Genomic DNA, 12,085 nt, shown 5'->3' on the forward strand with positions numbered 1-12,085 from the left:
CTTCAGATACTCCTGCTCAATATTAAACATGGAAAATCAAAAATACAATAAGAAAATAAGCATGGAAATGTAAAACAAATTACAAAAAATAAAGGCTATTTAGAGAAAAAAACAGAAAGAAAGCTTTTGGGGATGAGCTTCATTTGCATTTGTGAAGTGGTCAGTAATGCTTGCACTTGGTTTACACTCACATGGCATCATTTGTGGTTCAGAATTCTTACTCACCTCATTTTTCTCCCCGAAACAAAGATGTACCATTCATATAGTTGTAAAAATGCCTTGTCAGCAAAAAATCTGTAGTTCTTGCCAATGCAAGGAAGTCTGATATTAAAAGCATGCATGGCTTCGCTATCTTAAGATGAACCCATTAGCATGTGGCTGAAGAGTAAGTTCGAAAGAGAGAAATCGTGTTAAGAGGACAGAGTGACTACCTGGTGCCAAGAAGATATTTTATGCTTGCTCAAGTGGTTTTGATGAGTTGATAGCTGAAATGTTTATGCTTTTATTCACATAGATAGCATACTAAAGAGTTTTATTTTAAACAGCAGATAATCCAAGTGGTGCATTTGGTTTGTGATGTAATTGTGTCTGGTGTTCTAAGGCTTGGAGGTTTGTTCCTGCTCCTATTGACTTCTAGCTGGGCCCTGCAAAGCGAGGCCCATGACTTCCTTCCAACCTGAAAACAAAAACGAAGAAGACATGCACAGGCGGTAAATTTTCTGTTCCTGTTGATGCAGAATACAAATGCAAAGCATTGTAGTGATTTCCACTCTGTTGCCAAATTGTGTATAGTCACAAAGAGTTCTGCTTATAAATGGAAAATCTGTGTCTTAGGAACACTGAAGTGTGTAACTTGGTGATTTACAGAATTTAGTGAAACCCAGTTCCAAACTGTTAAATTTGATGTGAGAATTTAAGTGTCATTAACAACTTTAAACCTAGGTGATCTAAACTTTTCCTGTGTATTGTCACCTACTTCGAACAGCTGCATTCACTACCTTTGATTGCTTGTTTTCCCCAACAGCCTTTTTCTTGATTTTCTGATTCTTCCTCTTCAAAAATAGAAATAGCTTTTTCACTACACTATCCTTTGGAAAAAGAAATCTTCCTTTATTTCCCTGTCCGGATCAGTTACATCCCTGGCATCAGATCTTGGCGGTCTGTTGAGGATTGTGGTTTATATATTCACTTGAATATTGTTAGTCTTTTTTTCACAATTCTAGAATGTGAAAGCGAGTTTTTATCAGAAAAACAGCCTACAAACCTCTTGCAGCCTCACCTTTCTATGGAGGGGTGTTTATATTGATATAGCTTCTAACATATTAAAAAGGGGCAGAAAACCCTTTTAATCAAGATAAAATAAGCAGAAAAGGAACAGTAAAATACTTACTTGTCATCCATCCATCCATCCATCCATCCATCCATCCATCCATCCATCCATCCATCCATCAGCACTTTCTTCCTCTCCTGCAAATCCTCTCTCCCTAGTAATCACAGGTTAGCAGCCCATTCTAATAATTTTGATATGTATGTAACTGTCCAGACTATTTAAAAAACACCAGAGGCTGATACAGCTACTTGTATTAGCTGCAACTGGGGAACCTTTTATTGATGAACTTTCCATGCAAATGAATTCTAAATGTCTTGGTGGGAAAAGCTAGTGGAAAAATTTAAAGTATGTAAACTTTTCAATCTTTGTCTCTGAAGGAGTGACATTTTACCAAGCCACTTGGTAGTTTCTGTGATAGGTTATCTAGCTAATGTTATGACAGCTCCTCAATTTGTATCATTTATATCTATTAGTATTTGTCAAGGGCTGCCCAGCAGCAGTGACTACCATGTGCCATCTGTTTGGGATTACTCATGACATCCTGGGATTTTGGCTTCTTGATGCCCTGGACCTGGGTCTTTCTCTAGGTGTTTTTCAGTCTGATCGCTCCTGTGACACAGAGATACAGCCATTTTTCATTCTGCCCCGTTTAAAGATCTATTACCAAAATTCTAGGGAATTTCCCTCAGAGGAGGTAAGGGGAAAGAAGTCATTCAGTCCATTCCTGGTTTATGTCATTCATGAAGGATATTTGTCTAAACTGTTCTTAAATGCTTCCAGGATTCTAGTATCACAACTTCAGGCAACGGATTGACAGTGGTTACTACTAGAAGGTTTATCCTAATGCCTTCTCAAATATCCCTTGCAGCATTCCTTCTCCTACTGATCTTCCTAGCAGCAGCCTAGATGCCAGATTATTGTTACTCTGTTTTTCATGAATCTTCTCTTATCTAAGTTAAACAGTCCCAGGATCTTTCAATCACTTCTTCCAAGTCACATATTTTAGATGTCACTGTACCACTGCAGAACTCCTCTGTATTTGTCTGTATCTCTGCAAGTGATTGAGAACATATTCCTCCTGAGGCCTTATTCCAGTGAAAAGACTACTTCGAGTCTTCTGGAAGTGGAATTGCTCTTTAAATTCCTCAAATTGGCACTGGTCCTTCCTTCGCATGAATTTTTTGATTGCTATGGAGCTTGTGGTCTGCTATTTGTTGTGCAATGTCCTGTATTCCTAATCATTCCCCAAGACCATTGTTGCTCCCTTGTCTGCTGTATTGGTTTCTTTATACCATTATTCTGAATTAGCAATATCATATTGAAATCACTCATATCTTAAGCTTGATCTTAATCAAAAATTCAAAATTCAGTTTATTTCATCCTCCATGCTGACCATGTAGTATTGGCCACAGGACAGACCCTTTCATAAGGCTCAATAGCTTTAATTTAATTTAATTTCATTGTTAGCTTTTTTGATCCCACATTTTCGTATTTTTTTTTCAGATTAGGATTTAACACATGGGGACCTGTGACTAGATAATATCTGTTAGGATTTATTAGATCAAGCACAGCATTTTGACAACAAGTTTGTATTGGTCAGTTGCACAACATAGCTGAAAATTAAGGCAGCAGATAACTTTGCATTGTACCCTAACTCTGGAAGCGATGTCAACAAACAAAATTACTGAAGCTAAGACAAACAGCACCTCTGCTTTTCCTCCCCATCTAAACAATCTCTTACCTATCACAGAAGAAGATTTGACAGGAACTCGGCAGGTCTGTCTTGGCTGTTGCTTATCTCCTCATTTCTTCTAGATTCATTTGCAAGCTGTTACCTTCATATCTGCCGGTAGTTTGTTTCTTGGTTTTATTTTTTTCCCTTGAAAGTGAAGTTAAGCTGGCCAGTCTAATATTCCACAGTTCTTGTTTTTCTGTATCGTTTTAGAATAGACAAAATATTTCCCATTTTTGGAGCTTCACTGATTCCTGCAGACTTGCAAAGACTATTGGAAACTGTGATGAATACTTTGGATGGGCCTTCCAAAGTTTTCTAGAACTAGATTTAAAATCTAGATTATTTGAAATAATCTAATTTATTCAATAACTCTCTGATATTAATTCTATTAGTGTAAGAGTGGCTTGGCCTTTTAGAATAATCTGAAATGAAGTAAACATTACATGCTCTGATCTATATCATATTGAGCATCTTCTGCCTTTCTCATTAGATAGCAAGCCAATATTTTTCCTGGTTAAGCTCTGACTTCTAATGGATTCCTAGAAACAGTGTGGCAATTTCTTTTCAGTGTAGTCATTTTGCACCTGTACTATACTGTTTTGTCCATATATATTTAAGTTTTTTTTTTTACATTTTCCCCAAATGCTCCCAGTTCTCACTTTCTAAGAGAGTCCCATTGATGTGCAATTTCTTTTTTTCAGTCAATAAACACCTACTCCATTACTAGTAATTTTTTCATCAATTCTTTGAAATGCTAGATTGTGCTGTTTTCAATGAAACAGAACCATGACCTGATACTGGGTGAAGGCTAGCTAACAGCCAGGGTTCCCAGACTAAAAGCAAATCACATTATCAAGAAAATATTAAAAATAACTCACCATCTCAAAGACCATTTAGAACTCACTGCACCATTGCCACAGCCCTTCAGATAAATGTAGTCTCTACACTTTACACTTTGCCCTATGAAACATCCTCCTACATGTTTTTAGTACACAGGAATGGTGGTGATGGTGGGGGTTGGCTTTGTTTTCTCTCATATGGTATTTACTTCATATTCATTCAGTCTTCATATAACAAACTTTGTCACTGAATTTATGGCTTTCAGAAATTCTGTATACTTTTTTTCTCATTTTTTTTCCTAGTGCTAAGAAAGTAGAAAATACTAGCTTCTGTTTAAGTAAGGTGTATAAAATTGAGGTTGCATTATGAGTGAAACTGGAACAGAGAATTTTTTACCTGATCTTATATAGCATTTTGAGTTCTGGCTAATCAAACACTTCTTTTGACTCTGGAAACCCCAAAGCATGGTTCTATTGAGATAAATACTTTTCATCTTACTCCAGCAGGGCCAAGATTTTACCTAAAAGAGTGTTCTCACTAACTCTCCACACTGTATTATTTCCTAGCTGAGAATGATCACAGCTGTTGTGATTCGAGCAACAGAAATTTCTCCATTTTCACTTCAGTCAGGGAACTCTTTTTCCATTGTTATGTTGGTGATTAATTCATGTTTTTTTTGCCACCGAAGGCAACTGTTTATGAAATCCACAAGGGTAAAATGGCCATTCTTACTTTACTATAAAGTATGTCACAGCCCTTCCATTTTGTATAGCACAGATGTCAAGTGAAGAAGCTTAAGTATGTAGGAGTGACATACTCCTACATGAAGAATGAGGAGACAGATACAAAAAAAGCACAGAATGACAATGAAGTCGGATAGAAAGTTTTTGACTCCCTATTATTGCAGAGAATTGCCTATTTTGTCAGATAAACACTCAAGGATAGCTCCTGGAAGGAGCAAATTTCTGCCTTAGAAATGGCAATACAGCGAGTAACCAAGTGGTCTCCAAGGAGTCCCATGAGACAACCAAACTTAAGTGTGGCAGGCTGGTGCTCTTAAACCTGTGGGTAAATGTGGAACATTGTGGTTTAATCTTTCTGTGATGTAATGCTTGCTTGTGTGTATCTCCCAGATGTAGACCATGATTAGTGGAATTATTCAGGGTTTCATCAGATTTTGTTAATTCCTCCAGGCTTTCCTGTCTAACCACATGTTGGTTATTATGCTCTTTTCCAAAATCATCCACATGCAATATTTTTATGGAGTAAGAACATAACCTCATAGTGGTTTTCCCCTCCTATTTTTCTAACAACTACAAGATATTTGGTAATTTATATTTTGATAATTTATTTCTGAGTACATTTCATTTGCATGTACTCTTCCTTAGGGTCAAATCCTGGAGGTTTGTGACCAGATTTATCTGTTGTCTATGTTTCTGTAGGATGGAGAGAGGAAAAATGGCATGGCAGATCTGATGTGTCAAAAAAAAAAAAGTATGGCAGATGCCTCAACACCATGGAATGGATATTTGCACATCACTTATTCTGATGCTGGAAATTGCATCAGATATGTTTGTGATGTGGTATGAAATCCTCCTTGAAAGCAAATTTGACTTGAAAACTTGAAGTCACCACCAAAGACTTGGTTCATGTTTAAGAGCACAAAGAACCCCAGCTTTTCATAATTTTTCATAATTTTTATTTGTGAAACAAATACTTAAGAGAGTTCAGTCAATTCTGAATATATCCCCGGTTGTCCGGGCTCCTGGACATCTAAGGAAAGAAGGGAGAGAATATAATCAGACTGCCATTTGAAAAATACATGCTGTCCATAGTGAGAATATTACAGTTATTTTCTTTCACCAATTAACACTGGATGTAGACTGTTTGGGCTCTACTTACCTCTCTCTGGGGAGTGATAATCAGGGCAGAATTCCAGTTTCAGTTTCCAAAATACTCCTGACTTGTGTAAAAACCTTTGTCTGGTTGAGGATGCCAGTGTTTTCGAGTACTTTCTATGGTTTTCTATCTTTTCATACAAAAGCAGATTTATTTCATCAGTAAAATGGGTAAAATGTGTGACTGTAACAACTGTATTTTCAGCACTTACCTGATTACTGCTTTTATGGTCAGATAGATAAGTAAAAAGACCTATACTTTTGCTGTGTCTGGATGATATTATAAATAAACAAAAATGACTACTTTGTTTCTTACACAAGTTGTATTAGATTCTAGGAGTGAAATTACAGTTTTCTTCCCTTATCTTCTCAATTTAGTATAAAATAAGGGTTTCCGGAGGATATTTAGGATGTCCAAGAGATACCAGACTACTGTGCTTTGGCAGCTTCTTTCTGTTTGATAAATGTGTAAACCCATCATCTACTGTGTAATTTAGAGTTCTCCCTTCCTGTCTTGGCACATTCCTTTTCTTCTTCTGCTGAACTACCTGAGACATTTCTATGGATCATGTATGTCATTTAAAACATCTTTTGAACAGATTCTCATTAAGAATCAGGTAATGATGTGCTTTTTTCTATGCAGCTTATCTGAGTTTTTATGCATTAGAATTATGTGAATCATGGTATTTTAGTGGGAAGATCATTTAGAGGTGTACACAGAAAATGCATTGTAGAAATATTTGAGTTCGTTTCCAAGCAGAGAATAGATTAGACCAACGTGTGTTTTGAGTGGGTATGATCTGTGCTTTCAAGCACATCAAATGCTTGGTCACTCATTCAGCTGATCACAGTTCAGTAGAATAACTCAAATCTCAGATATGCAAAAATACTTGATGAACTAAGCAAGTATCCCAGTTCAGTGAATATCAATTAACTCCAGTGAAAATTATCTATTCACAGATGTCTGATAAATAGAAAAGGAGCTTAAAACTCATGGAATTACTCATTCATAACAAATTATTCACTCAGTATGAAATGTGGTCCACTTATAAACAGAAAGAGCACGGTCTTTGGTAAAGACAAGATAATGAATTGCACATGTTCTTTTACTGGATCTTTCTCCTGTTTTCCAAGGTACTTCCTAAAACTTGTCATAGATCTTTAGAACACTGCCCCTCCCCAAAGTGTGTTTTTCTTGAGTTCCTTTTCTCCTTTTATTTGAAAATATTTACAGATAATTACCATATAAGTGTCAAATATGAAATTGATGTTTCACTAATCATTCTGCTTGAATAAAAAGCAAATCCTCTCTACACATATTAAAACCTACAAAAATTCCTGCATTTAAATGATTGGAAGGTCAGTGGCAGTTCAGGACCTCTTTGAAGGTGCACTGACGTTAAATAAAAAGACAAAGGAAGTTTGGAGCAGATGCACACTCCTGAAAAGGCCCTTCTATCTTTATGAAAATCCTAAAGGCTAATTATAGTAGCTCTTTGTTTACGCTGATGAGCTAGAGCAGCCCAAAGGTTGAACTGGAGACTACGTTCAGTGCCTGTGATAGTATTTGCCTAGGAAGTCTAGGAAGCAGAATTTATCTCTGATTAAATTTGTAACACCTATGGAGAAGCCTTTTCAGGTGGATGCAAAGGCCAAAACTCTTTGAGTAGAGTTAACACATACACAAAATGATGTGCAGGTGTTTAAATGATCAAGTTAGACTTGCTTCAGCCTCCCTTGAAATGGCTTTTTTCCCTGCCTTTATTTCAGTACATTTGGAAAGCCTACTGTTTTATCCACTTATTATAGTTTCAAGTATGACACTGGGTTTCAAGGAGGCTAGCTGCTCTTTCCTGCTTATCCAGCTGTGTCTGATGTTGATCATGGTATGTTCTCAGATATACAGGAGGAGAGTCTTCTCTGCAGCAGTGCATTAGTGCACCTTCAGGGATCAAAGAGATCCTCTTCAGTGTGCACTGGTGAGGCTTTCCCGTGCCTTTGTGGCTTTGACTTGCACCTGCAAATGCCCCTTGGCTGTAAACATAACAAATCAAACATGCTCCTGAATCCTCCCTGAAATAAAACATGCTGTGCTTACGCGTGCCCAGGCCACCAGTGCAGCTTCTGTGGTTCTGACAGGCTGTGGGGCAACAGGTCAAAGATCAGGATTTGAAAAAACGTTTCTCAGCAACATTACTTGTAAATTCTTACATGTGATGAGCTCCCTACTTGTGTGGCAAGCAGCAATATGGTCTGAAAAGGCACGCAAGAGGCTGCGCTTGCACATTTGACCTTCCTGCACTGAAATTGCGGTCCCAGCATGTAAATGTGCCCATAGGGTAATTCATTTTCTCATCTTGTTTGCTTAAAGGCAGGAGGCACACAAATGTGGGGAGATCCTGGCTCACACCCCAGTGCTGTAAAACAGCCTATGTAGCGATTTCATAAGCAAGTCATATGGCACCTAATTCACAAATGTGAAAAAAGCATAGAAGTTCAGGGAACGGAGAAAGCTTTTAGGAAGGGAAAGCAGCAAAGATAGATCACATAACAGCCTGACTATGGGACATATCTTTAGATAAAGCTGAAACTGCAGCCAACTGCTGCTAGGAGTTGCCAGGGTGTAGGTGCCATGACTAGCAGATGTGCTTCCTCTGCTTGGTGTCTCTGTATTGCTGACTGCTGAGACCAGAAGTGCTTGAGAGGACAAAGAGAAATGGGTCAGTGAGGTCACAGAATTCATATTTCATTGCTCAGAAGAGTGCTTATTGGTGCTTATTTTCCTTAAAAAAAAAAAAAAAAGCTGTTAAAATCATGTTTTCACCCTGACTGCACCAGACTTCCACACTAGCAAGTGCAGCAATGAGCACCTCCAGCCCAATGGAGCACTCAGGCACAGCTGAACCTCAGTTTTCAACACAGCTGTGTTTCACACCACCTAAATAAATTCAGTGAGCACTCCGTTCAAGTGTGTCTTTGTATGGTGTACAGAGTGCATCCAAAATTAAGCTTTTCCTGCACATTAGAGATATAAATTTGGATGTTTAAAATTTAGGTATTTAGACTTTAAAATACTCACAAGATAGCAGCCATTGGTGCTGTTTAACTATTCATCTGTTTACAGTAAGTGCCTTTGATTGCTTTTACAATTAGTTCTCCCTGTAAGCTTGCTACTCTAAAAACTGAAAAAAAAAAATAGATCTTAAGGTAAACAAACTTCTGACTTCCAATTAGAATATAGCTATTCAGCTTTTTGCAGAATCAAAAAATTTTGTTTACAACTTAAAATGTGATAAACTAACAGGAAAATGCCTTATCTCTGTATTCACTAATATATTTCAAAATTATTATCAGTTGGACTGCAGATGAAGACTATTTTAATTACTCCATGTCCTAAGCTACTGGATAAGTGTTGAAGTGATTAATCAATCTAGTAAAATTTTTTAAATCACTCTTCTTTTGTTATAAGAACCATAAAGACATAACCTAATTTTGGAAAAAGGCTTGAAATGACACTCTTAGTGTTACTTATACCACTCATTTTGTATAATTTTATATTTTATCGAGCAATAAGTGCCTATGGAATCTCATTGAATCTTGTTTTTTATTGATAAGTAGCTGGCATGTAGAACTTGGACACAGATAAAATATTTCCCATCCAAGAATCACAAATACTATTAAATGAAATTAAACCTCTGAATCAAGCTTCTTTAAAGCAAATGGTACTGTTCCTCTGTTACAGGAAGATAAGGTGACATATCTGTAAATATAAGTGGTCTGCTTAAAGTCACAAAGCACACAGCTGGCAAGGATCCAAGAGTTTGCAACTTGGGACTTCTCTGTGTAACTATGCATCACATATTTCTATGCAATATCTACAGTAATAAACATCAGTTTCTTATTGTTAATTACAATTATTTCAGGTGCTCAGTGTGCACCTGAAAAAATTACAATCCTTGTATTGAAAGGAGACTTAATAAAAATATTTTGTGTCTTTTCCTGTGCAGTTCAGGGTCATTACTCTAATCTTTTTACTTTTTAACTCTTGAAAGCATACAATTTTCAACTGAATAATGAGTATTTGGGCAAAGTATCTCAACGTGCATATGTTGTATTTGCAAGGTGTTTTATCTAGGAAAATCCTCTTACATTTTTCCTTCAGTGCCAAGACATCATAATGCACTGGCAATGTAACACAAGTATATCTTTTGCTGTGTTCTCTTAATTCTTTTTGTTTAACAGAGAGTGGTTTCCATCATTTGCAAGGTAAACAATAAAAACTCCCTGCTAATGCTATCTGATGCAGCACTGAAAAGTGAGCTGAAATATTTCAGTGGAGGGCTCTTGCTTTGTACATTTGTATCACAGGATCCCAAAGCACTAATGGGACCTTTACAAGGAGGGAAAAAAATGGTAGTAGCTGCCTACTCAAAGACATACCTTATCTGAATAGTGTTATTGTGAGAGATAGACTTGTGAACAAAAGATGGAAATTACAGAAACAGGAATCAGATATCACAGGTCCAGAATAAGAATGGTGAATAGAATATGGGGCAAAAGACTCAAAGCCTGACTGGCAGCTCAAAGAAAAGATGGTATTTCATACATTTTCTAAACATTGCTTCTGTGCTTCCTTCAAAGAACTATTCAAATCCCAGATGGCTTTCCTAATTAAAGAACAGTGAGTGTTCTATAGATAGAAAGTGTGTGTGTGTGAGTAGAAAGGGGCTGGATTTTATTTACCCTTTTCTCATTATGCTCTTTTTCATGTAAAACTATTTGAGTATTTCGGGATGTAGCTTAAATGATGATTAGCTTACAACAGAATAGTTAAAAGTTAAGCATTGCCAATTTATAAGGAGCCAAGAGGATGAGAAAAAAAGCAAATGTGTGTGGAAATAGGTGGAGGCCTTGTAAACTGATGAACTAATATAACTTGTCTCACACTATAGTCTGTAATAAATAATTTGAAGCATGTTTTCCAATGTCAGTTCCTCTCAGCAATTAGTCTCTTGAAGTAGAACTCTATTGGAGCAGTGACAGAAGTATTTGGAAGAGTTTGACACTGAGTTGTTATTAATTTGACAAACCTACTAGGTCAGTCATCTATGAAAGAGAAATATGTTCTTCACAGAAGTTGGAGGTTTTTTTATTAAATATGTCAGCTGCTCTTTTAATTATTATTATATTGGACTATTTTTTTCATATTTATAATATTACAGTCAAATGATGACTGAAAGGTTATGAAAGCTGAGGAAACATGGAGACAAGAATTGCTTGAGCAAAACATACAGGATTTGTACCTAGTGAAGTTGTATGTAAACATAATGAAAAAAAAGTGGGATGGAAGAAATTCTTTTTATGTCACAGTATTTTGCTGCACTATGTCACTCTTTTCATTTTATGACCTGAAAAAATGCATCTCAAAACATTTTCAGACTTAAATTTGAGAGCAAATAATGAGGCAGGTAAAAACAAACTTTTCAAGATGGCAGGTTTTGGTATAAGCAGTAGCAAGACAACAGATAATAAACTAGCTGTTGAAAGTGGTGGAGAAAACAGTATGTAGGAATAATAACATGTAGATCTATGAAAGTGAGTTAAAGCTATCGTAAATACTGTACATGAAAGGTGCAATTGTCTCATCCTGGAAAGGCATGGTTAAAATTTTTTTTTGTTAAAAAACATCATGTCAAAGTAGGCTGTGAAGTTCCTCATGTGCTGCTATCTGGTGAATTATGACTGGAGGAAATACTGGGCAGGCTTTGCTGGTTGAGACAATTGGAGGATATAGGCATAGGAGTGAGCAAATGCTGAGGGGCAGTTTAGAACCAGAAACTCAAACAGGGTAAAGATTAAAGGTTAAGGGTGATAAAATTACACATGGTTGAAATAAATGCTTGGCTTTCACAGCCATTGTTCATTAGAGGAACGAATGAGAAGAATATATGGCAATGACTCTGAAAAAGGGAGACAAACAAAGGTGAAGTGTCTAGGAAGGCTATCTTATCTCATCATTATGTTATTCCTCTAATTTCAGAGTGGCAATGAAACTACTTTCTCCAAGTTATTGTTTGTTTCTTTTTGTTCTTACATGTTTTAAAAATATACAGTGTTTTAATTTTTCCTGTAATGCATTTTGAATGATATTATATATGGAACATACCATATTAAAATAAGTGTCTTGGTTTAAAACCAATAACTAAGAAAATTACTTATTTTTTGCTGTGAGATATGGATTAGAACAAGAGCAAAACAGGCATAAAACTTAAAAGGAATAAA

The sequence above is a fragment of the Parus major genome, chromosome Z (assembly GCF_001522545.3).
Source record: "Parus major isolate Abel chromosome Z, Parus_major1.1, whole genome shotgun sequence".
NCBI lineage: Eukaryota > Metazoa > Chordata > Aves > Passeriformes > Paridae > Parus > Parus major.